Below are 26107 nucleotides of genomic sequence, written 5' to 3' on the forward strand. Positions count from 1 at the left end.
CAGGTTTGGGCCATTTTTCAAGCCATGGGCGTCCAACCCCCACCATTCCTTCTGCCTTCTCCATCAGTTTTCCTGTTTTCTCAATAATTATTAGAAAGGAGTGATTGAACTCCAGTTTCACTTGAGCTGGCATCCCGTGAAGCTCTTCCCTATGAAGCTAAACATCTGCCCAGGTATTTCCATGTCCCATTTTAGCTATGATAGTATGTAGTATAAAATACATGACCCACTAAACTTCTTGTCAGTGAAACAGCAGCCTGACAGCTGGAATAAGCAGGCAATCAGCAGTCTCAGAGTCCCAATGTACCATTAGCTTTTCTGCTCTTCTGTGGGAGAAAGTTTAATCACACTGGGGCAACTTGAAGTTAGACTCAGGCTTAAACCATAATGCATATTCACCACCTCTTAATTTTAGGACCTGTTAAAGGAGTGTTATTGAGGACAGCCTGATACAAGGGAAAACAGGTTCAAGTAAGTACTGATACAACCTGTATCAACAGTTTATCTTTTGGGACTAAGATTTAAGGCCATTGGTGCCAACATGATTTGACAGTTTATTCCAGGAAGATAAAACCTTAAATCAACATATTACTTTACAGTTTGCTTCAAAAATTCTTGCCAACCAATTTATTCAGGCTAATAATTTGCTTCTGTGGGCAAATTGCTCTCCTACTTGGACAATAGCTTGCTCACTTGAGCAAAGAACTCACTTTTCAGAAAACAGTTTTCTTATCAAGACTGTGGACCCTTATCTTGCTGTATCCATGAATCCTAACTATTCATGTCACAAATGTGTCCAATCCCCTCATCTTCCTACCTTCATCCACTTGAAAACAAATTTCCAAAAAATCTTTCTTCTCTTGACTTCCTACTTTCGATGTACTACCAAGACATTTCCTTTCATCCATCCATTTCTGTCTGTCTGCCTGCCTGTCTGTCTGTCTATCATCTATCTATTCACTCATCCATGCAGGCACGTATCCAACCATCTACCTTCCCATCCAGGTGGTATTCATCCTCAGTACAATATGTGGGACAAACTTAGCTCTGCTTAGTCAGTATTTTTATCTGATGGTTTCCTTGGGATTCTACAATCAACAAGCAATATAAAGGAATTTTACTACATTATTATTAAGGCTGGGTTATCAATAACAACAAAAAAATGATGTATTTTTAGCCATAATGAGTTCATGCTTAATGAATTCATTTTTTTCATAAGTTTTCATCTTATTAGTCATAAACATTTTGGATGTTAAAAGCTACTAGATATGTAAGTATCACCCAGCTTTTTAGAGGGCTTAACTAGGAAATTAAAGAAATAAACTATTTGATTTCATAGAAAGCATCTTAAATCAAAGGATTTGTGAAGGTAGGTCTTAATTTGCATGATTAATCAAGGAATAATTACACCCTTATTAAATTTCTTTTTATCATGCAATTACATTACAGAATTTTTAAGAAAATTAAAATTTCAATAAAATAGAAGGCAATCCAACCTCAACTGTAAACTTATTTTTGAAATTGTACTTGGAATTGAAACAAAAAAGCAATTTATTTGTCATATAATACACATTAATGGTTTAATTTAACCTCCAAGAAGTTGTGAAAAAATGAAAGGTATTATAATAAAACACATTCATTCTGTAAGTAAGGAGACTTCAGTTAGATTTTTTCCATGAAATTTCAGGCTCAACTCTGGGAAAGTTTTGTAAATGGTCTCCTGTCTTCATTAATGTCTACACATTACCCAAGGTGGAGGTACTCAACTCCATTCTAATATAATCATCTAGTTGCTCATATATGTGATGGTACTAGAGTACAAAAAAGGTTATGAATGTTTCAAACTATTATGATTGAAAAAGGAAATCTTCAAGATGTTGATTAACTCACTGAACAAGTATTTTGTGGGGGTCTTACTCTTGGTCTAAAATGCCATGACAGTACATTATTCTTGAAACGAGTTATTTTTTAAATTCATCCTGCAGTTCATCATAACAACCTGATGATTTGACCATATAAATACCTGAATGGTGCACCTGACATTATTACCACTTAAGACAAGGAGAAATGTTAAAGATAATTTCTATTTCAGAAAGTCAGATTTATTGAAAAATAAGCCCCCATTAAAATCTTTTGAAATGACTGAATGGAACTTTTAGGCTCTCAAATAATGTTGTTTGTGGTGATGCCATGAAGCCTTCAACCAGATTCTCAAAAATTAAAATAATTTTAATTCAGAGGGAGATTAAGATGGCAGAGTAGAAGCATGTGGGGCTCACTTCTCTCCATACGCACATCAAAATACATCTACATGTGGAATAATTCCCACAGAATACCAACTTAAAGCTGAGATAAGATCTCTTACAAAACTGAAACTGTAAGAGAGACCCCCACATAACTAGGTAGGATGAAAAGGAAGCAAAAAGGAATCAGGATGGGACCAGCACTCCTGGGAAGGAGCTGTGAAACAGTCCCATTGTCAGTGTGCTCACAGTGAGGCATGGCTTCAGCAGAAGTGGGCTTTGTGAGTGCACACTCACCGGGGGTGGGACTGATTATGAGTGCTCCCTCAGTGGAGTGGTTCTAAGAGTGACTCCAGAAGCAGGTGATTTTGTTGGCACCACACCAGGTGGCTAGCAGCATCATAGAATCCCATATTCTCATCCCCAGTGGACAGAACCTGGGCAGGAATACACAGTGGCTCCTTTCTCAGTGGGAGTACTCCAGTCCCACCTACCTTATGCCACAGCTTAGAACCAGTTCTGAGGGCTTCTACTCCAACAACTGGGAACCAGGGCTGTGACAGCCATGGGAGTCCTCCCCAATATCCAGTGCTGATTCTGGTCACTACAACACCAAACACATCCCCTATCAAGGGGATAATAGACAGAACACTCTGAGAAAGACATGGCAGGCATCCATACCAAAAACAGCCCTTGCACCAAAAAGATTGGACTCACAAAGTCTTTGCAGGAATGCTCACACATTAAAACAACCCTTGAAGACCACAGTAGGTAACTCTTTCTCCTAAATTCATAGTCAGAGACTTTAAGTAAAATGAAAAAAACAGAGAAACCACTCCCAATTCAAAGAACAAGAGAAATCCCCTGAAAGAACAAACAATGAAACAGATGTCTCCAATCTACCAGAGTTCAAACAGAAGTTAATGAAAATGATAAAAGAATTAAGCAAGTTTACAGATAGGAATGCAGATCATTGTAACAAGGAACTAGAAACTATACAGAGGAACCAATCAAAATTAGGCAACTCAATTACCAAGATAAAAACCTAGATAAGGCAATAAATAGCAGACTAAATAACGCAGAAGGACAAATAAGTAATCTGGAAGACAGAATAATGAAAATCACTTAATCAGAACAGCAGACAAAAAGACAAATAAAAAAAATAAAAGCAACATATGAGATCTATGGGATAGTATAAAGCATGTCAACCCATGCATAATAGAGGTTGGAGAAGGAGAAGAAGGAGAAAAGAAGACTGAAAATGTATTTGAAGAAGTTCTGGCTAAAATCTCCCCAAACCTAAAGAAGGAAAGAGATATTCAGGTACAGGAAGCACAGAGTCCCCAAACAATATGAATCCAAACAGGCACACATTAAGACATATCATTAAAATGGTAAAAGTTAAAGATAAGGACAAGATTCTAAAGACAGCAAGAGAAAAACAAAGAGTCAGTTACAAGGGAACCCCCTTAAGGCTATCAGCTGATTTCTCTACAGGAATTTTGCATGCCAGATGGGAGTGACATGATAGATTCAAAGTCCTAAAATGGAAAAACCTGCAACCTAGGATACTCTACCCAGCAAGGGTAGCATTTACAATAGAAGGAGAGATAAAGAATTTTCCAGACAAACAAAAACTAAAAACAAACAAACAAACAAACAAACAGCAATATTAAACCCAACCTAAAAGAAACACTGAAAATTCTTCTCCAAATGGAAAAGAAGCAATAATCTATAGAAAAGGGGAAAATGCAACAGGAAAGGAAAATATTTAAAAGGATTGAAGATAATTTAAATAAGCCAGTACACAGATTAAAAACAATAAAATTTTTTTTTGTAAAAATGATTATAACTACAATTAACAGCAAAAGGATACTCATGAGATGTAACTTGGGACATCAAAATCACAAAATGTGGAGAAGGGGAGTAAAAAATGCAGATCTTTTAGAATGTGTTGGTACTTACATGACTATCTAGGCACGTAGACCTAGTATGGGTTAATATACTTGAAAACCAGGGTAGCTACAAATCAAAATCATATAACAGGTTCACAAAAAGCAAAAAGGAAAGACCTCAAGCATAATACAATAGAAAACTGTCAAAACACAAAATGGTAAACAGAAGCAAAAACAAAAACAGAATACACATCATTTTCAAGTACACACGAACGTTCTCTAGGATAGACCACATACTAGGACCCAAAACAAGCCTCAACAAATTTAAGAAAATACAAATTATTTCAAGCATCTTTTCTAACCACAGGGTATGAAACAAGAAATCAACCACAGAAAGTAAAACAAGAAAAAAAATTACATGGAGACTGAAAAACATACTACTAAAACCAGTGGGTCAACGACAAAATCAACAAGTTATTCAGAACATACCTTGAGACAAATGACAATGAAAACACAGTCTGACAAAATCTATGAGATGCAGCAAAATAGTTCTAAGAGGGAAGTTCATCATAATACAGGTCCTCCTCAGGAAATAAGAAAAATCTCAAAAGCAATCTGAACTACCACCTAAAAGAATTAGAAAAAGAACAAACAAAACTCAAAGTCAGCAGAAGGAAGGAAATAATAAAATCAGAGAGGAAACAAATAAAATAGAGATATAAAAAAAGAAAAAAATCAATAAAACTACAATGAGGTATTATCTCACACCAGTTAGAATGGCCATCATTAAAAAGTCTACAAATAACAAATGCTGGAGAGGGTGTGGAGAAATAGGAGCCCTCTTTCACTGTTGGTGGGAATGTAAATTGATGCAGCCACTATGGAGGACAGTATAGAGGTTCCTTAGGAAACTAAAAGTAGACTTATTATATGATCCAGCAATCCAATTTTGGGCATATTTCTAGAGACAACCATAATTTGAAAAGATACATGCACCCCAATGCTCATAGCTGTACTATTTACAATAGCCAAGACATGGAAACAACTTACATGTCCACTGACAGATGAATGGATAAAGATGTCATATATACATACTCAGCCATAAAAAGCAATGACATTGTGCCATTTATATCAACATGGATGGATTTAAGAGATTATTATATTAGGTGGAGTGAGTCAGACAGAGAGGGACAAATATCGTACGATGTCACTTAAATGTGGAATCTAAAAAAAAAGTACAAATTTTATTTATGGACCAGAAATAGATTCACAGACATAGAGGATGGACTGTGGTTATGGGGGAAAGCTACAGAAAGGAATAGATTAGGAGTTTCGGATTGGCAGATGCACACTACTGTATATAGAGTAGATGAACAACGGGACCATATTGTTTAATAAGGGAAACTATATTCAATTTCTTATAATAAGCTATTATGGAAAAGAATATGAAAATATATGTGTATATATATGTGTGTGTGTGTGTGTATAACTGAATTGCTTTTCTGTACACCTGAAACTAACATTGCAAATCAACTACACTTCAATAAAAAATTAGATTTAAATTTAATTTTAAATAGACAGATGTGACTAGTGATTACCACATTGGACTTCAGAGAAAGAAATTTAACTATCTATCTATCTATCTATCTATCTATCTATCTATCTATCCATTTATCTATCTATCTATCATTTTTCTAAAAAATACCTCAAAGGCAGTGCTTCTTCCGACAGCATGGTATTGGGCATCAGGGCTTCTACCTTAAGGATGCTAAGACTGATCAGTGAGTTAAGGTGCTAATTTGATCTTTCCACTTCCACTTTTCAACTATTATTGCTGAGTTTTTAATCATTGTTGTCAAGATCCATTATTCCATGAGGAGTGAAAAAGATGGTAATTTTCTAATCTCATTCTGTCTGAATATATTACTTATAATTTTTCTATGAAAAAGAACATTCCTTAATTAACTCTTTTAATGAAATAGAGTTTATATGATAGGCCAAATAAATCATTAGCTATCCTTTTATTTATCATTTTTATTTTTATTTTTATGCAATTATGAGCTCATGGTTTATTATATATTTGTCATATTTTAGTCCACTACCCTAACTAGTCTTTTTGATGTTCACATTATCTCATCTTTGATAGGAGGAGTCCCTTCAAGTTGTTTGCTATGTCCTTTTTTTTAAATACACTTCTTGTAGTTAAATACACATGAAATTTACTATTCAAATTGTCTTAAATGTATAATCCAGTGACATTCAGTGCATTCACAATGTTGTGAAATCATCACTACTGTCCATTTCTGGAACATTTTCATCTTTCCAAACAGAAACTTGTACTCATTAAACAATAACCCCCTATTGTCCATTCCCCTAACTCTTAATAACCTCTGCTCTATTCTCTGTATTAGTTTGCTTGTTTTAGGTAACTCATATAAATGAAATCATACAACATTTGTCTTTGTGTATCTGATTTACTTCAGTTAATATAAAATTTTCATGGTTAATTTATGTTTTAGATTGCATCAGATTTTCATTCCTTTATTCAGGCTGAATCATACTCTACTGTATGCATATGTCACAATTTTACAAACTTACTCATCTGTTGATAAACACCTGGGTTGTTTCCACTTTGGGGCAACTGTGAATAATGCTCTTATGAACATTAGTATACAGTATTTGTTTTAATCTCTGCTTTCAATCCTTTTGGGATACACCTAAGAGCAGAATTGCTGGATCATATGGTAATTCTGTTTAACTTTGAGGAGCCACCAAGCTGTTTTCCACAGTAGCAGTAACATTTTACATTCCCATCATCAATATACAAGAATTCCACTTATTCCAAATCCTTTCACAGCACTTATTTTTCTCTTTTTTTTATAAAGCCATTCTAATGGTACCTCACTGTGGTTTTAATTTGCATTTCCCTAATGGCTAATCATGGCGAGACTTATGTGCTTATTGGCTATTGTATGTTTTCTTTAGAGAAATGTCTATTCAAGTCCTTTGTCAATTTACTAATGAGTTGTTTTTTGTTGTTCAACTTGAAAGATTTATACATGGAAAACTATAAAACACTGGTGAAGGAAATTAAAGATAACTTTTAAAAAATGGAAAGATATCCCACGCTCCTGGATTGGAAGAATCAATATTGTTAAAATGGTCACACTGCTGAAGGCAATCTATAAATTTAATGCAATCCCTATCAAGTTACCCAGGACATACTTCACAGAACTAGAACAAATCATAATAAAATTTATATGGAACCACAAAGGACCTAGAATTGCCAAAGCATTACTGAAGAAAAAGAAAGAGACTGGAGGAATAACTCTCCCAGATTTCAGACAATACTATAGAGCTACAGTAATCAAAACAGCATGGTATTGGTACAAAAACAGACATATGGACCAATGGAACAGAATAGAGAGCCCAGAAATGAATCCACAAACTTTTGGTCTACTAATCTTTGACAAAGGAGGCAAGGATATACAATGGAATAAAGACAGTCTCTTCAGCAAATGGTGTTGGGAAGACTGGACAGCAGCATGTAAAGCAATGAAGCTAGAACACTCCCTTACACCATATACAAAAATCAACTCAAAATGGATCAAAGACTTAAACATAAGATACAATAAACCTCCTAGAAGAAAACAAAGGCAAAACATTATCTCACATACATCTCAAAAGTGTTTTCCTAGGGCAGTCTACCCAAACAATAGAAATAAAAGCAAGAATAAACAAATGGGACCTAATTACACTTACAAGCTTCTGCACAGCAAAGGAAACCATAAGCAAAACAAAACAATAACCTACGGAATGGGAGAAAATTTTTGCAAAAGATGAAACGACAAAGGCTTGATCTCCAGAATATATAAGCAGCTCATACAACTTAATAAGAAAAAAATAAAAAACCCAATTCAAAAATGGGCAGAAGACCTAAACAAGCAATTCTCCAAAGGGAGAAATACAAATGATCAATAGGCACATGAAAAATGCTCAATATCACTTACTATCAGAGAAATGCAAATCAAAACTACAATGAGATATCACCTCACACAAGTCCAAATGGCCATATCATTCAAAAGTCCACAAATGACAAATGCTGGAGAGGCTGTGGAGAAAAGGGAACCCTCCTACACTGCTGGTGGGAATGCAGTTTGGTGCAGCCACTGAGAAAAGCAGTATGGCGATTCCTCAAGACTAGGAATTGACTTACCATATGAGCCAGGAATCTAGCTTCTGGGCATATATCCAGAAGGAACCCTACTACAAAAAGACACCTGCACACCAGTGTTCCTAGCAACACTATTTGCAATAACCAAGACATGGAAACAACCTAAATGTCCATCAACAGACACCTGGATAAAGAAGTAGTGGTATATTTATACAATGGAATGCTATTAAGCCATAAAAAATGACAACATAACACTATTTGCAGCAACATGGATGTTCCTGGAGAATGTCATTCTAAGTGAAGTAAACCAGAAAGATACAGAAAAATACCATATGAGATCGCTTATATGTGGAATCTAAAAAAAAAGAAATTAACATAATTACAAAACAGAAACAGACTCATCGACATAGAGTACAAACTTGTTGTTGCCAGAGTAGAGAGGGTGGGAAGGGACAGACTGGGAGCTTGAAATTTGTAGATACTGACAGGCATGTATAGAATAGATAAACAAGATTATACGGTATTGCACAGGGGAATATATACAAGATCTTGTAGTAGCTCACAGTGAAAAAGAATGTGACAATGAATATATGTATATTCATGTATAACTGAAAAAATGTGCTCTACACTGGAAATTGGCACAACACTGTAAACTGACTATAACTTAATAAAAATAAATAAATAAAGTCATTGGAATTAATTTTCCTCTAGGAGGTTAGTTCAGTGATTTTTTAATTCATTTTGGGGGGTGAGTAATTAGGTTTATTTCATTTAGATGAAAGCAAAATCATTTTAAAATTACTTATTTTCTTGTTTAATCATTTCTAAATTTATCATCATCCCATGCAACTTTTCTTTTATTATTTGTGCTGTACAATGTTTTCATAAACTTCTGTGATGCTTTTTATTTATTCGCCCTTGGATGAGGAAACTTTCCAGGTGGGATATTTGTCCATTAACAGGATTAGTTAAATCCCTTGTTCCCTCTCAATATCAATCAAGATTTTTAATCAGGAGGGTTTATTTTTAATGATAAGCTGTGACTAGCAGCTTGGTAAACCATTTTTTTAAGGAAAATAGATCAAAATCTGGAGCCACAAATATTTTTGCAGTAAAATATTATCTGAGAAATGGAAAGCTAAAGAATACACAAGTAATAAAACAGTAAAACTGAACAAAACCCACAACCTACAGTTAACAAACTGCTTAAACACAGCCCCTTTCTACTGGCCTCAATTAGCTCCCTAAGTGATTGATACCTGCATGAGGTAGTGTTCATCAGGTTTTCCCATTGTAATGTTACCACCCCCTTCTCCATGCTATGTAATCTTTGTAAGGAAGTCACTATGCCCAGCCCACATTTAAGTAGTGGATAGTCAAGCTTACCCTCCTTGAGGGCCATGTATGCACATAAATTACTAGGAGATGTTTCTGCATAGGAGATCTGTTACCCCCTCACATATTCATTTACCCAATTATTTATTTATATCCATCCAGACTCATGTGTGTTTATTTTATACTTTGGGTTAAATTTATTTAATTATTTATCTCTCAAATTATTATTATTATTATTATTATTATTATTATTATTATTATTATTATTATTATTATTAAATTATTTGGCTATTGGGAGTGCTTTTAGTTGGCTCCTGTGTCCCTTTGGCATGTACCATCACTGTGGGTTTTTTCTTTTTAGTATTTCCTTATTTTCTGGTACTCCAGGCTCATTTTGTCTATTCACTACTCCAGTCCTAGAATTAACCATTTCACCAAAGGGCCCTAGTTCCTTTTACTGGAAAAAAATATTAGAAACAAAGATCTGGATACTGGTGTTTTTATTGCTACTGAGTCTTCAGATGACAGAGCAAGGAAATATGTATGTATAATCTAACGTGTGTGTGTGTGTGTGTATGAATATTTCCACATGCAAAAATTAGTATCAACATTAAGATAAACATGAGTTTATACTGATGTCTCTAATTCTAATCAATTAGAACATGGACTATTCCAGCCTCTCCCTCTGAGCTATCCGTAAATTTTCACTCCTGAGGTGTCTTTTTGATCCATCATCCACTCTGGGTTCATGAAGGAATCATACCTGGTCTCTTTCCTGATGTTGCTACCTGCCATGTGTTTAAATGAAATAGATGGCTTCCTACTTGATGTAGTCCCTGCTCAGATCCTGAGCCACTGATGCAGTTGCTCTCAACAGAAACTGATTGCTAGTGTTAAGTAGAATCCGTGTGTTATGTTTCCAGCCCTTCCAGTAGTCCATCCTTGTCTCCAGAGCTGAAAGCATGCTCATAAAAGTGTTCTGTTAGGAAGTACTCTACTGATTTCTGTGACACCAATCAAATTTCTCTGGGGAGAAAAGTCTCTTGCTGTCTTATCTTTGGTTCAACATGTGTGAGACACGAGGGATCATGCTGTTATCATAATTAAAGGCTGCATATATAACGTATGTCATTAAGCTCAAAGCAGAATGGATTCAGATAATTTTCTTTGTTTGCAAGTGTCCAGACTCATGTCCCCTCCAGGATGGGCCACACTAAGGGGTCAAGAATACAGGAAGAATCTCTTCTGTAATAACCTAGCTTGAAGTAATCCTAAATTAAAGGCAAATGTGTGCTGTTAAAATATTAGTACATTGACCTTGTAAGTAGGATAACAGGGTTGGACACATTTCGAGATTTGTTCTGGGAAGCTACATTCAAATTTCAATTCAATTCCTATTTAATAAAGGGAAAAATGAATGTAAGAAAACTGTCCTAGATTTCAACTTATAATACTGACCGGATTTCTAGTTCTTGCCTCTTTCTTAGCCAGTTAATCACAGCAGCCACTGGTTTCCTACTTTTTAAATTGCTTTTCTCTTTTTCTCAGGATATTATGGCTTTTACCAATTTCCCTCACACTTCTTTCATAGAGCTCCATCTCTACCTCAGCTGTGTCTCACTTTCTGGTCTTCCTGATAAATAGTGCCTTTCTTCTCTTTCCTCAGAATTAATTCTGCCTTTTAAGTGAGAACAATTCTCATGGCCCCAAGGTCCAAGTGAGTAAGGACTACCCACTCCTGCTGCCTTGCTTAGCGTGGAAAGACTTTGTGATCCCTAATCCTCTGCTTTGTTGCAACACACCATGTGGCTTTTGCTAATGTTGAAAGTAACAATGTGTTTTTAATCTAATTTACTAATGTGGAACAGCTTTCTTCTGAATCACAGTGGTGTAACCATTGACAACCAGGGCTTTGGCTCACGTTGAGTGTGAGTGCGTAGGATCAGGAAATAAAATTTTCCAGTATCTCACTATCCCAATTTAATCTTCATCAATCTTAGTGAATTAATTAGCAAGTAGTAACAGAGGCTATATCAGTAAATGTTGATGAACAATGATGTGGTTTCTTTGAATGTTTATCATTAAAAAGCCACACCACTGTGTTCAACCAGGATTTTATTGTTGTTCTCACATCTGTTATTGGATTATTTTTAAACTTTGTATACACAGAGCAAGTGGTTATTCAAACCATTCTTCACGTCCTCCATGGCAGTCTTGTTCTAACAGCTAACATGACCCCCTTATTCACCCAAAACTCATTTTTTTTCTCTAGATCTATGTTCTTGTGCTTTTTTTCAGAGGAGAGGGGCCTTACATTCTTTCTCAAGTAAATATCCTCTATCTTCATTCTTTCTGTTATGAGTACCCCCCCTTTTTGGGGCATCTACACCATTTCCTTCTTTCTTTTCTGCTTCAAATAAAGCTCAAGTCTTCCTTGGTTTGGAGAGGGGGAAGCATGACCATCATGAATTTTCAGGCTATGATCTTATTTTCCTTGTGTTTGTTGTCAGTTCCTTAAAATCCAGTTTTCTACTCCTTACCACCCATTCTAACATCCTGAAATCTGGCTTCCTTCCCCATCACTGGTCTGACAGTGCACTTACAGAGGTCACCAATGCCTTCATCATCAATTTCATGACATCCTGACTGCTCATTATCTTTGTCTTCAGCTTCTTCTTTTGAAACTCCTCTCTTAATTGGTTTCTGTGACAAAATTATGCAGTGTTCCCTCTACTTCACTGTTTCCCCTGTGTCCAATTTCTTTCTTTTAAATCTCTCCCTAACTATAGCTATTTACAAAATAAGTCCTCATTACCTCTGCTCTCCCTCATCTATACTTTCTCCCACATATAAACTATCCGCTTTCAACAATTTAACTAGGGGGATAATTTAAGTCTATATCTGCAGTCAAGTTCATCTCCTGAGTTCCAGTCCTGGATTACCTACTGGCCATTGTTACTTGGTTGCATCCCTTCACCTCAAACTCAGAACAGCCAAATTAGAATTAATTTTCCTTCTCTAGCCCCTAAATTGGCTCATTTTTATTATTTCTCTATTTCTGTTATTATGCTATCCATCACCTGCTATTTTTGTGTGTCCTCATTTCTTTTTCTGCTTGTGTCACCTAGAGCTCTTCCTTTCCAGTCTCAGGGCTTCTGCTAGTGGCCACAGATTGGTTCCCTATGCCTGGATTACTACCATAATCACCTAAGCAAAAACCCTTATCTCCAACTTCACTCTATATGGAAACACACTTGAAAACTGAGATGATCCTAATTTTCTTAAAATAATGCTTTTACCCCAGAACCAGGTCTTTTCAAAAAGATTGCATGGCTTCTTTATTGCCTGTGCAGGAGAGACATCTATGGAAGACCTTGGATGACAAAATTAAAATATGGGAAGATTTTGAAGATTTTTATTTGGGACGCTATGTAAAATAATGAAGAATAAGAAAGGAATTTAATTTCCTTTAATAATATTGTGTCAGACAGGTGAGTGAGTTGAGCCTGGAGGCAGGAATATCATTTTGGAGTTTTTACAGTCATCTTTGAGTGAAAAGATGGATAAGAAATTAAAGTGAAATTTTAATTTTAAAATTAAAGTGACATAGTGGAAGGGCCAACAAAGAAAAGAACTGGAAGGAGAAATCATCAAGTGTTGGAGATGGGTTGGTTGTGGGGCTTAGGAAGAGGGAAAAAAACTAGAGATAACTTCCAGTTTTAAGGATGGTGATTTGTAGAATTGTGTGAAAATTAAATTTATAGAAGAGAAAGAAAATAGAACCATTTGGGGATAGAGAAAATCTGTGATTTCCATTGGAAAATACAGTGTGTTAATGATTTTATCAAATAAATATGTCAACCAGACAACTTGAGATATATTAGGAATTTTTAAACAAAGGATTCCTCCTCTGAAAAAGTTTCACAGTCTTTCCTGAAAAAAGTCATCATAGATCCATGTAAAGGCAATAGTTCTTTATACCCAGAAGGGTGATCTGCCACTTCAGAGCAAGTAGGGACTACAGTTTTCAATCATATATCCAGTTCAGAGAGAATAATCACATATAAGAATGAATTATCAAAATTATGATAAGCCTAGAAAAGATTCCCTTACACATGACAGTATTTCTATCTTGTTTCTTCTGAGGTGAATCAAGGTGGTGAGGAAAAAAAAATTGTTCATTCAGTCTCATTATTTATGTTCCAAGAAATTTCAGTTGATATAATTTTTATGATGTTCACACTCACCGCTCTTACTACCCACTAATTCATTCATAACCTGTTCACTTTGCCTTTATGTTGAGTACAGAGTGATGATTTCAAGTTTTTTGTGTTGTTAAAGCAATGCTTTTGCTAAAGGTATAAGCAACACACACACACATAAAGACCTCTGTCACTTACATATGCAGAGTTGTCACTCTGGCTTTATGCACCCTTTTCAAAATTACTTGTTTCAGAAGTAAAATGTAAACAATATTATACCTGCCCCACTCAAGCAGACTGGATCCTATCTAGACCTTTAGACAACTTCAGCCAGAGTTCTAGACAAGGAAAATGGTTACAAATCTGATCAAAGTAGCTGATGGAAATTGAGGGTAGATGGGAAGAGAGTGAGAGCCAAGGTCCAAGGTCTTGTGTCAGTATTAACCATTCCACTGTCCAGGATACTCATGAGCAGAAACATATGCTCTACACTTGAGTCCCAGGAGACTGGCCTTCCAGCCTAGGACACACTTTCTAGGATAGGCTGAGACTCATATAGGATAACTCTGAGGCCCAAACACGTTCAATTCTAGGATCCATTACGGGCAGCAGGACCTTGAAGGCTTCCAACTACCATAATAGCTTCATGAAGGCCATCACACATCTCATTGTCCAAAATAGGTTTCTACACTATATGTCATGTTTTGGACACCAACTCACTTGCCTGTCTTCAGTGAAATGCCACAGATAGCCATTTGGAGACTTATGCACATGCCTATATACATAGATGCAGATGTGTGTGTGATTCTATGCCTCAAACATGGTATTTTTTTTTCAAATGTTCCAAGTAGTAGCCTTACTTCTCTGTTGTTCTGTAGTATATACTTTCTGACAACAGAGAGCTAAACCTCTTTGCATCTTATTGTATATAAAGGATAAAAATGAACGAATTAACAGAGCGGGCTCAATGCAAGTCACAGTTCAATCTGCACATTCAACCAAATGTCCAAATGGGAGAAAACATTCTGGAGATGCAATCAGAATCACCTTTCAGCATAAGGCATAATTCTTCCTACTGCCTTGGCCCTGCCTTCAACAAGAATGAATATTAATTTCCCCCAAACCTCCTATAAAAACTTACCTGTTCTTTGTCCTATCTCTCAGGGCCCAATAAATCTAGCAACATCATAGCCCAGAGATGTTAATTGCTTGTGATTATTTCATAGTTTATTCTTTGAAACCTTGTTTCTCAATTTTAACAGTAGATCTCATGTCTTAATTAATGAGATGAATAATATTGATATAGGGTTATTGCAAAAGATGTTTGGGTATAAATGTCGTAAATTCATTTGCAATGTGCTCAAATGCTCCTAATCTATCAGTTTTATTGATGTTGTTGACTTTCTTAACAAACCATCTTTTGGTTTCACTGATTCCTCATTGTTTTTCTGTTTCTATTTCACTGATACCTTCTTTGTTCTTAAATATAGGTGGGCTCCTCCACCTACTTTTAAGTGGGACCTTGCATTTGAAATTTAGTAATTAAATTAATTAAATAAACTGTTCTTCAATCCTGTGTAAGTTTACAGCTCTTACTTGCACCACCAAATCTCTCTCCACTAGGTTGCCATCTGATGTGAAATACAAAGATATGTATGAACTCACTTGTATGGATAAAACTGCATTGAAGCAGATAAGTTCTTCAGCCTCTCAGTGCCCTCCAGTCCACTTTACTTATCTTTTCCTCTAGCGAACTGGGATGCTTTTGAACATGCCTGTGAAAGACAAAAGGCTGTCTTATCTCTTTCCCTAGAGGTTATGCAAAAGAATGTCATTGTGTTCAATCAAGAAAATGGGGTTCTGCACACTTTTTCCTGGGCCTGTCTTTACTGATGAGGTAAAATCTGTAGTTAGTGAAGGAAATATGGAGTAACTATGGTCTTACCTCATCCTTTGGACAGCCAATGGTATCTCACAATATAGCAAGGCCTTTTCTGGGTCACACTGTCCATCATTTCAAATTTAGCTGCATGTCCCTTTCTCTTAAAGTTTAAGGAACAGAAAATGCCAACTTCAAGTTTACTGCTCAGCAGCTTTTTAAAGACAATCATTAATTGCATGCCTATTCTCTGTCAGATACTGCCTAACAACATGTATTATTTCCTCCAATGTTCACAACTTTGGTTGAGGGAGGTTGAGTCATGAGGACCCACTTTTCATTGTCAAGGTACTTTGTAATCTCTGAGTAATTCAAAAGAGAAAGACCAATGTGCCTGGAAATAACTTAGGAGGTTTTATTTTCTTTGAATAGCTCAAGAACCACATGCAAGGCTGTCAACGCAGTCGATTTTAATTGGACTTGCGTATACCACAAAACCCCTTCCTGTAGCAGAGTATTACTCAGATCTTTTTTGCAGTCTCGGCTCTGTGCCATGACAGCATCTTAAGCACCCACAGCACATGACAGGGCTGGAGGGATTACACAGGAGAGACAGGTCACATCACCTGCCCCTGTTCTCTCCACTGGGTCTCCTCCTTGTGACTGCTGGACATCTTCCAACACTGTTCTTTAAGGCGTCTTAGCACTTGTGTTTCTCCCCAAAGCCATTCTCCATTGATGCAAATATCCAGAATCACTAGATTCTACCAAATATGTGAAAGACAGAAAGAAATTTAAGACAGAATGGAGTATGGGTTACCAGCTGAGGCCCTTACTGAATGAAGAAAAACAGAGGAATATACTGTTGCTCAAAACAGAAAGGTAGAAAGTTGGAATGTTGCCCAAACCCAGAAAAGAAGATTCCAGACTGACCACGTTGACACAGGGAGCACAGAACACACCCCCAATTGTGACGCAGGCCCTTAAATCTGCTTCAGCTACTTATGCTGTGACTATAAATGCTTATTGTAATGATCAAAAATTCACACGACCTATTTCTAGTGGAATTTTGAACTAAAGAATGGATGTTTTGTTTCTGGATAAGAACTCTCACTATGAATACAGTCACACTGAGTTTCACACAGTTGCATTCTGAATTTCAGACTGGCCCTACCTAAAATTTTTATTAATGAACCTCTTTCTTTTATTCTAAGTGTAAACACCAGAAACCTTGCCCAACCCTTGATTGTCTTTCTCCTGGAAGCTCCACTGTATACCTGGTGTGACCTAATTGAAAATTCTCATTTGACTTCATAAAAACAAAATCTGACCAGTTTCAATTTTTGCATTTTTCTTTCACTTCCTGTAGTATCTTTGAAAAATAGCTTCTCCTTTGGCTTAGGAAGTAAGTTTTAAAAGGGTGAAGGCAGTTCCATTCACCTTTTATTTATGTTACACAATTTCACTGGGCTGGATGCAAAATGACAGTCTCTGGCTTTATCTATTTCCCCTTCCGAGAACTTGTGAAAGAATCAGTTAAAGCCTAGTGGAATTTCTGTTTGTCTTGGGCCTGTCCATAGTTGATAAGCATTTCAGGATCTGAGTATGGAAAGTAATTTGTATTATATCCAGTGTACCAATCAAGAGAAGGTCATAAATGGCAGGTTTTCTGTGTTGTTGGAATAGTTGGACACATTATTTCCATTCAACTATAGAACAGAAATAATTTTTCAGTTAGAAATCAAGAAAATGTTGCTTACAGTTTGGATTGTTCAAAAAATAGAAGCACAATGTTGGAGAATGAAATTCTACTCATGATATGTAGACAGAGGAACTTGCTGCAAATTGGTCATTTCCCCAAGATATAGAAGAGAGAAATCTGGGGTCCTAATTGAAGTATTTTTTCCTCAAATGTATTATATGATTGATTAAATTAATGTATGTTCAGACATTGTTAAGGGGGTTATAGGATTACATTTCTTACCAAGATTCTCCCTTGACCGGGTAGATGGACAAGACTGGTTTCTCTTTGTCTTTAAAATAAGAGTTTATTGAACACTTAATAAAGGATATAGAGGAAGAACACTGTGAACCTCTCAGAGGCCCAGTGTCACAGGTGCTTTTGTACATCTGGCACCTGTCACAGTGCCTAACACAAAGTTGTGATTTTTTTTTCTTTTAAATTGCTTTGGAATAACTAAGAAGAAAAGAACGCTTCTTCTCTCAACTAGTCTGTACTCTTACTGAATATATTGAACATGAACCAAAGAGTTTGAGGACAGTTGTAAGGGAGGAAGTATACTCTAACTGAAGGAAATGGTCAGCTTCAAAGCGCAGAGGAAGGAGTTTAGCAAATCAAGCATCCTTTTGTGGATCAAGATATTTCCTATTATTCCTATATCTAAAACTGAAACTCTAGAAATATATCTCTATTTAAGTGGTGTGGGAACAGAACTAGATTAGAAGGTCAAGACTAAAACCAAGGTTTAAAGAACTTTTAAGAAACCAAGCACATTATTGTTTTCTGGTAAATTAACATATTTGAATTGCCAACTGTGGATATAATGAAAGGAGGAGGTAACATTTATCATTAACCTGGAAAGAAATCCAAGAGTCTGTGGCTCATTATCTCTTAAGAGCTTTTTGTTTGTTTGTTTTTGCAAAGAGTATGTTCACCAAATATCCAGGCTGTCAAATTCTAGTGGGATTAATTCTTGAGAAATTTCAGTAGATGAAGGGGGCAAGAGGACTAGATATTTAAAACCTTGTTATCCCAAGGATTTCCAGAGACAGAATTCCAAAATTGTAGCATTTAACAATACACAAAAAGCAATACAAATAACGCCCAGAAATGATCTAAGATAACCTTGTGAGAAATCCCTTATAATGACTTAAAAGTGCCCTGACTTTCAAAGAAAATCATGTTTATTGATATATTATTTATTTATTTAGATTAGTTAATTCATACAAATAACACAGAATTTTTAAAGGTTCGATCTCCCTCAGCACCTAACACCTTAGTATACCATTTCCTTCCCCAGTTTTTGTGTAATCTTCTGGAAGTATTTTATGCATCCCTAAGCACATTTATGTATGTATACACATATACACAAATATATATATAAACACCAAATACATATTTACACATATACACACATACTTTCCAGTTTTATTGAGAAATAATCGACACACATCATTCACTGTACAAGTTTAAGGTGTACTGCATGATGGTCTGATTTACATATCTTGTGAAATGATTACCACAGTAACTTTAGCTAGCATCCATGTTCTTATGTAGATACAATCAAAAGAAAAAGAAGAAGAAAAGAATAAAGGGAAACTTATTTGATGAAAACTCTTAGGATTTACTCTTTTAACAACTTTCCTATATATCATACAGTATTGCTAACTACAGTCCATCACGGTGTACATTACATCCCTAGTACTTTTAACTAGAAGTTTGTACCTTTTGGCCACCTTTCCCCAGTTCCCCCTTTCTCCGCCCTCTGCCGCAGATAGTCACAAGTCTGATTTCTTTTTCTGTAAGATTTGTTCTGGGGATTTTTTTGGTTTGTTTAGATTCTACGTATATTTAAGATTATACAGTATTCATCTTTCTCTGATTTATTTCACCTAGCATAATGCCTTCAGGGTCCATCCATGTTGTTGCAAATAGTAGGGTTTCCCTGTATTTTATGGCCAAACAATATTCCATTGTATATAAATACACACACCACAACTTCCTCATTCATTCATCCATCTATGGACACGGGTTGTTTCCATGTCTTAGCTATTGTAAATAATGCTGCTATGGACATGGCTGGGGGCCAGATACCTTTTTGAGTTAGTACATACATATATTTTTAACATTTCAAAATTTCTTTAGAAGATGAAAACAGTGCAAACATACAGAAATTGCATAATATAGTAGGTAGTCTGCACTTAACATCCGTATTTTTAAAAGCTTAACATATTTCTGATGTTTGTTTCAAATTTTTTTTTTTTAAGAAATAAGATGTTGCAGACACAGTTGAATCTACCAACAAGCCTGTTTCCTTTCCTTCCCTGGGGTTAACATTATCCTGAAATCAGTGTGTATGCATACTAGCCAAGCTTTCATATTTTTAAAAGTTTTTAATATTAGTAACAGAAGTAGAATATTGCCATCATTACACACACACACACACACACACTTTGTATTCACTGAGAGGACAGGTGGTTGTCTGCAAGGAAACCAAGCTCATAGGTTGGAAAACAGGTGCCTGTTTGTGTCCTATGATAATACAGTTGGTATAACTATTGCCTTTGATGGCTTGGAGCCCAAGTCAAATTCTTCTCAAGTCTGTTGCTGTACAGGCACCAGATTACTATGATTCACTGGATGTTCTCCACTGACTTTAGCAAAGTATTATCAAAAAGAGATCAGTTTAGGCAAGAACAGACTTTTCTCAAAGGTCAACTAAGAATTCTTTGTCAAGTGGAGGTAAGGCTGGTGCAAATCTAAAATTAAGGGGTGCCTTCCCACACAAGCTTATTGTTTTAGATTATCTTAAGTTAGCAACCATTATATTGATGGAGAGGATTGGTAAAAAGCAAGTCTTCCAAAGAAGCTGGGGGCTATGAGAGCTTTCCGCCTCAGTGGAGAGGTGTATTATATCACTAAGATCGTTTATAACTGCCAGAGTACAGAGAAAATAAACATCAGTCCATGGTTTGGTGTATCATCGCTTTCAAATTTTCCACAGATAATACACCCCCTTATGGCCTCTACCCTAAACAGACATTCCCATCAACTCTTCTTCTTTGGTGTGTTATTAGAACATAGAAGTCAGGATATAAAGGAGGCAAGGTATAAGAACAATGTTCATTCAGTCCCCAGTATCTCCATTAAAAATAAATAAAAATACCTCCCTACCAAAATAAACAAATAAAACAAACAAACAAACAAAAAACTTTTAAAAAATTCGTATTCAGCTAGATAACACTATTATTCAATATTAGAAATATTTTTCAGTTGTTTCTTGGAGGCTAAGCACTGCTATATGCTAAGGATATGATTCTGAAGCAAATGGCTATGGTTACATCTTTCATGTTTACCGTTCAGTAGAGAATATATATAAATCTAGGGTCTATGCTAATGGCTAAGCAGAGACCTAAAGGTGAAGTGTCAGCTACAGGAGAGGGATAGAGGGGGCATAAACTTGCTAACTCCCACCTATCTCAGGAAAACTAACATAGTGAGACACAGAGGGCATCCACATATCTGTTTATATATGCGTACTTAGAGAAACCCTGCGAGGGGTGGGTGCAAGGGGAGGGGCTACCACAGATGCACAAGGTTCTGGAGCAAGAGCTTCCAAAGTTTGAAAATACCCTACCCTTCGTAATGGACAAAATAACAAAGTGAGGAACACTGAAGAACAATGAGATAGTATGTAATTAAATACCCAGAGACCACAACTGTCTTTTTAAACTTGGAAACATAAAAATAATCCAGTTCAACTCCTCATTTTCAAAATCTCAAGACAGTGGCCCAAGACCCCATAGCAAGCTAGGAAGAAGGGTTAGCATTCATTGAGCACTTCCTACGTGTCAGGCACTGGTATTGAGTGTTACGTTTGCAAGGGAGCGGCAGAGTGCGCACCTAGCATGCAGAAGGTCCTGAGTTCAAGCCCTAGTACCTCCATCAAAATAAATAAATGACTAATTACTTTCTTCCAAAAAAAAAAAAGATTTTTTTAAAAAAGAAAAACAAAGTTTAAAAAAAAAGTGTAAGTGGTATTGTCTCATTAATCCCCACAAAAAGACCTAATGATATCCATATCTTACAGATAAGAAGACTGAGGCAGCGAGGTTATTTAACTTCCGTAAGGTCATTTAGATTTTAAGTGGCAGGACCAGGATTCTAACCCAGGTAGTCTTCCTTCAAAGCCCATGCTCTTAATAACCACTCTAGGCAAACCTTTCCTGTTTATGGCAAAACAAAGTCCTGAACTCAGTGCATTTTAATCACTACACCATTTTACCTCCTTTCTTCAAACAGTATTTTAAAGACAGAATATAATGGTATAACTCAGCAAAACTGTCAGTATTACTGACACATAAACCTTTGACCTAGAGCTTTTACTGCTAGAAATTTGTAGCACACATATATTCATTCACATTTGAAATGTTGACATGTTTCTTCAATGATGTCCGTTGTTGTTTGTAATCGGATAACAAGTGTTGTCTGTAATAGCCAAGGATTGGAAGCAAACTACACATCTATCAATAGGGTATATCAGCAAAAGGAAAGCATGAATGCATCTTGAAAACACGCTAAGTGAAAGAAGCCAGACGCAGAAAGCCACATGTTGTATGAATCCATTCACATGAAAGTTTAGCACAGGCAAATCCATAGAAACAGAGAGATCGATCTGCAGCAGGAGAAGGGGAATGATGGCAAGATTGGCAATGAGTAAAGGATTATTTGGGGGTGATGAGAATATTCTGGAGTTATGTATGGTGATAGTGGTACGACTTTGTGAATGTACTAAAAGCCACTGGATTTTACACTTTAAAAGGATGGATTTTATGATATGTGAATTATGTCTGAATTAAAAAAAAAATAGTGGACCTAGGAATTCTCTGAGGACAAAGATTCCAAGAAGCAGAGAGACTCTTTCCCGTCGCTGGCTTTGAAGAAATAAGCTACCATAAATTCTACAACAGCCTACAACTTGAGAGAGGTTAGAAGCAAATTCTTTCCTGGTGAGCTTCCAGGTGAGGATGCAGCCCAGCTGACACCATGATTTCAGCCTTATGAGACCCAGGCCCAGAGACCGGCTAAGCCATGACGATACTCTGACCTACAGTACCTGTGAGATGATACATGGATATCGCTTTAAGCCACTAAGTGTGTAGTAATTGTTATGCAGCAATAAAAAACTAATATAGAGGCTACAAAATGCCTGGCATTTTCTTGGTGCTTTGTGTATGTCAAATGTATTTAATTTGTGCAACAACTCTGTAAGGTAGTTATTCTTATTACCACAGTTTTTCTGATGAAGAAGCTCTTTATGGGCTAAAACAAAACAAAACAACCAAGGTACAGAACTGGATGGCTGGAGTGTTAGCATTCGTGCTGAAGGACAGACAAAAATAGTCTATGGTAATAAAAGTCAAAATAGTGGTTCCTTATGTTCCTTTTGGGGGAAGGGGTATTGACTCAAAGGGGACATGAGAGGTATTTCTGAAATGTTGAAAATGTTCTATATCTTATCTAGGTGATAGTTACACAGTGTGTACATATCTAAATATTTATCACACTGTATACTTAAAAGTTGTGCATTTTACAGTGGCATTGTTTTTCAATTAAATGACAACAAAAAGAACAATGCCCATAAACAGTTTAGGTTGTGGTTACTGGGACAGGAAGTGAGTAGATTCAGAAGCATATGAAAATTTTTGAGACAATTGTGCTATCAAAAAAATCTAAAAACCTAACTTGCAAAATTCCATGACTGTTTCACCTGTGACGTCTCCAAGAATGGTTTACTCTTGAACGCCTTCAGACGTGGCTCTAGGTGGACGAGAAAGACACTCAGAGGGCATGACAGGGACCATAGAATAAAACGGACAAGGGAGTTACTCTGTGAGAGAGTAAAACCAGGTGTAGGCAGATGGGCAGAACAAGGGACTTACTGCTGGGACAAGGAGGCTTTGCAGTTACTGACCACTAGGGTTGGATAACTTCTCTGGGCCCTGAGCAGGATGTTTCATTGCTGTTCTTCTCCCCATCGCGTTCTAGGTCTGTCTGTGTCACAGTACAGGATGGTGGCACACAACAATTTGTCACCATAGATTGATAGGTGATGAGGAAACACAGCCAGACCCAGTGGAGACAACCAAATATCACCCAGAAATTGTGAATCTGGAACTGCTTGCCCCAACTCTCTGGGGCTTTGAATCACCTGTCTTGTGAAGAGAGTGTTCTACTGGTAGCAATAAATATGTCTACAGGTATTTGGGTGGCCAGTGGAAAAGACTGAGGCACGGTGCTGGTTGTTACCGCAAATATGTTGTTTTTCACCCCAAGGTCACAGCTGCCCAGTGAGAGACTACATTTCCCAGGTCCCCTGTAACTACTATTTTAGAACAATAGCCGAAATCCTGTGTGAAACTCCCTGTTCACTTTCTTAAAAGTAAATGATTACCCTCTTTCGTCTCTTTTCCATCTCTTTTTCTGGTATGAGGTCTTGCTCATCACCAAGCTTTGATCATGGAGACGAGGGACATGATAGCTGAACAAATGACAGAAGGAGCCTGATTTCCTTGATGACACATTTGCCCCTCCAAGCTGGACCACATATATGGGCTTCTATGTGGCAAAGCAATGAACTTTTATGTTATTTAAGCCAAAGAATTTTATGTTCTCATTTTTACAGCAGCTTGGTATTTATACATGCATTTCAAGCGCATTCATTTTAACTGTCCTAGAGTATACCCGAATGAATTCATCTGTTTCCTTATTTATGACCAGTTACAGTGCTTTCAGATCTTAGTTCTTGCAACAAATACAGAATTGAACATCTCTCTGCATTTGTCCTTATACATCAGTGAGAGTTTTTCTAAGGCTGCGCTGTCCAATACAGCAGCCACTAGCCACATGTGTTTTACATGTAAATTATTTTAAAATTAACCATTTATTTTCTCAGTCACACTAACCACATTTCAAGTACTCAGCCACACTGGTCACTTTCTGAGCTGTGACTATCACATTGGACAGTAGAAATATAGAATATTTTTATTATCATAAAAAATTATTTTGAACAGGGCGCTTCAAGGACATAAACCTACTAGTGAAACTTCCAGGTTGTAGAAGACACATACCTTTAGTGCTGCTGCTTTAGTTCTTTAGTAACTCACCCATGTAATTAGCAAAATTTATACTCGTTGATAAGAATTTTTATTTGCTAACATCTTCACCTACAATTGATATTCTCCAACTTTTATTTTTGCCATTCTAATGGGTGTGCCTGGTGCAACCAAGCAACTTTTTTTTATTTCTAATTTTTTTCAATCCTTTTTCAGTTTTATTAGGTAGAATTATTACACATACACATTATATTGCATGTAAATACATATATACAGTAAACTGCACATTTTTTAGTTTACATATATGTACTAATTATTGTTTCTAAGAACAGATTAGAGCTTTAGCTTTTTAAACTTACATAGTTATCAAGGGAATAAAGCCAACTACAAAAAAAGAATCAACAGAATATGGTAATCCAATCATAAAGGACAGTCAAACGTGCTTACACATATTTAAGAAATCAAAATAATTAGTTCATTAGTTCATTTGTGTCATTATTATTGTTATAATTTTTTTTCAATTCCTCATATAAATGATGTCATATGGCATTTTTCTTTCTCTTTCTGGCCCACTTCACTTAGAATGACAATCTTCAGGTTCATCCATGTTGCTGCAAATGGCATTGTTTTATTCTTTTTTATGACTGAGTAATGTTCCATTGTATATATGTACCACTTCTTTTTTTTCCAGTCATCTGTTGATGGACATTTGGGTTGTTTCCATGTCTTGGCTATTGTAAATAGTGCTGCTATGAACATTGGGGTGCAGGTGCCTTTTTGAATTTTATTTTTCTCTGGATATATGCCCAGGAGTGGGATTGCTGGATCACATGGTAGGTCTATTTTCAGTTTTTTAAGGAAACTCCATGCTGTCCTCCACAGTGGCTGCACCAATCTACCCTCCCACCAACAGTGCAGGAGGGTTCCCTTTTCTCCACAGCCTCTCCAGCATTTATCATTTGTAGCCTTTTAAATGATGGCCATCCTGGCTGATGTGAAGTGATAGCTCATTGGAGTTTTGATCTGCATTTCTCTTACAATTAGTGATGCTGAGTCTATTTTTAAATTTTTAATAAATTTCCATAGTATTAACTCTATGAATTTTATTCCATTAGATGTTGTAGTTTTTTTTCTTAAATATTTTCAAGAGTCCTTTCTATATTCTGGATACTAATTCTTTGTTGGTTATATGATTTGCAAATATCTTCTCTCCACCTGTGGCTTATATTCAAACTTTGTTATTGATATTTGGTTTTGAACAAAAGAAAATGATAATTTTAATATAACCACATATCTCATTTTTTTTCCACTAAGATGTGTTATCTCTTAAGTGTTTGTTCTTAATTAAACAATCCTATTTTATATCAAGATAATAAAGATATTTTCCTATAAAAGTTAAAGTATTGCTTTTAACATTGAGATCTTTAATCTGCCTAAAACTTCCTGTATCATGTTTTAATTTCATTTTCTACCACATGGATAGTTAATTGTCCAAATATCATGTACGGATTAATTCATCTTTC

The sequence above is a fragment of the Camelus bactrianus genome, chromosome 35, assembly GCF_048773025.1.
Source record: "Camelus bactrianus isolate YW-2024 breed Bactrian camel chromosome 35, ASM4877302v1, whole genome shotgun sequence".
NCBI lineage: Eukaryota > Metazoa > Chordata > Mammalia > Artiodactyla > Camelidae > Camelus > Camelus bactrianus.